Source organism: Nematolebias whitei, chromosome 3 (genome assembly GCF_014905685.2).
Source record: "Nematolebias whitei isolate Nwh7 chromosome 3, NemWhi1, whole genome shotgun sequence".
Taxonomy (NCBI): domain Eukaryota; kingdom Metazoa; phylum Chordata; class Actinopteri; order Cyprinodontiformes; family Rivulidae; genus Nematolebias; species Nematolebias whitei.
In genome coordinates, this window is record NC_056500.1 from 55,326,300 (window position 1) to 55,328,572 (window position 2,273).

The following is a 2,273-nucleotide window of genomic DNA, read 5'->3' on the forward strand; positions in this document are numbered from 1 at the left end:
ATATATATATATATATATATATATGTATATATGTAAATATATATACACATGAGCCTGACCGATATTTCAAGAGGGCAGATATTTTAGGTGGATATAGGCTTTTGAGGACCTATCAGTCAGTATATGTGATAATTTTCCCATTATGCACAGATATATGCGCTTCTAATTTTCACCCCTACAATGCTGGAACCAGCTGTAATAGTACAAGGTTTCCAGCAGAGGGAGCAGTAAGACTACTTTCAAGTCAAGGCCGTGCTGCACAATTGAGAAGAAGGGAGCAACTAAATACTGTGTAACATATTTTGCTGAACAGACATGGCAAGTTTATGGTAACTGAGCTGTAAAATAAACAAAACAAACAATAACAATAAATTGTCTTCAATCATCCAACCTGCTCGTCATGAGCTACGGAGCCTCTCAAGTTAGCAAGCTAAAGTTTAGACAATCTAGCATTTTTTTTTTTCATTTACCCTTTATTTATCCGGGTAGTCTCATTGAGCCACGAGAACTCATTTTCAAGAGAGACCTGTTTAGGGAGCAAATGGTGGGGGTTAAGGGCCTTGCTCAGCGCAAATTCACAACAAAGTTGTCTCAGGGCACTTTACAGGAACATTCACAGAAAAGCCAATTAGTAAAGTTCTCTATCTGAGGAATCCAGCAGACAAGTTGAATCTTGGCTTCGTTGCAGTCTCCCATCCTGAGCAAGCACAGTGGAGACAGTGGAAAGAAAAACTCCCTTTTAACAGGAAGAAACCTCCAGCAGAACCAGTCTCAGGACAAGAGACCATCTGCTTTGACCGGCTGGTTGAGAGGACAGGAAGGAGAGACAGACGAACACAGAATGTTAGGTCCAGGTATAGGTCCAGGTGTACCAGAAATACAAAAAAACACATGTTGAGGATAGAAAAAATAATTACAAATACAAAACAGGTTGAGCAGAGTAAGTAAAGACTGTAGCAGAGTGAAAAGTGTTGTCAGTTTGTCCTCCAGCAGTCTAAGCCTATAGCAGCATAACTAAGGGACAGCTCAGGAAACCCAAGTCGACCCTAACTATAAGATTTATCAAAAAGGAAAGTCTTAAGTCTAGTCTTAAAACTGGATAATGTGTCAGCCTCATGAACAGAAACTGGAAGTTGGTTCCACAAGAGATGATGAGCTATGACAACACTTAATTTCCATTTGGGATTAATAAAGCATTTTTTTATTTAATTGAATTGAAGAGAGGAGCCTGATAACTGAAACATCTTCCTCCCATTCTGCTTTTGGAAACTCTAGGAACCACAAGTAAACCTGCAGTCTGAGAGTGAAATGCTCTGTTAGGAAAATATGGAACAATAAGATCTGTAATATAAGATGGAGCTAGGTTGTTGAGAGCTTTGTAGGTTGAAGTAAGATTTTGAATTCTATTCTGGATTTGACAGGGAGCCAATGGAGAGAAACTAAAACTGGAGAAATATGATCTCTCCCAGTAACTCCAGTTAAGACTCTGGCAGCAGCATTTTGGATCAACTGAAGACGTTTTAAAGAAGTATTTGGACACCCAGATAATAAACCATTGCAATAGTCCAGTCTAGACGTGACAAATGCATGGACCAGTTTTTCTGCATCATTTTTAGATCAGATGTTTCTAATGTTAGTGATATTACGCAGGTGGAAGAAGGTGGTTCTAGTAACGTTTTTAATGTGGGGGATAAAAGACGTGTCCTGATCAAAAATAACACCAAGATTTTTAACATTAGAGCTGGAGGACAGATTAATGCATCTAAGGAGGGAGAAAGACTGAAAAATTCATTCCTAAGGTGCTCAGGTCCAAAAACCAAAACCTCAGTCTTGTCTGTGTTCAACAGGAGAAAATTAAGGGTCATCCAGGTTTTTATGTCTTTAAGACATGCTTGTAGTCTAATAAAGCCCCTTTTCCATAGTACCTCTTAGTACCGGTACAGCATGGTTCAACTCGACTCCGTTCGGTACATGTTACAGTGGGCGAGGTTCAAATTGATGCCATGAGCCTTAACAGCTGGTGGCGTTAATAAGAAGCAGTGGACTGAGTCTGGAGTAGAAACATCCAGAGCCACCGTGCACAGGCGTGTGCAGGAAATGGGCTACAGGTGCCACTTTCCCCAGGTCAAGCCACTTTTGAACAAGAGACTGCGTCAGAAGCATCTCACCTGGGACTGCTGCTGAGTGGTCCAAAGTTATGTTCTCTGATTACAGTAAATTTTGCATTTCCTTTGGAAATCAAGGTCCCAGAGTCTGGAGGAAGAGAGGAGACA

General features: G+C 40.5%; 1 protein-coding gene across 1 annotated transcript in view; it reads right to left on the minus strand.

The window, feature by feature from the left end:
* evi5b (ecotropic viral integration site 5b) overlaps window positions 1-2,273 on the minus strand; it is a 111,873-nt gene that overhangs the window by 56,795 nt on the left and 52,805 nt on the right. The gene's annotated exons all lie outside the window — the stretch shown is intronic.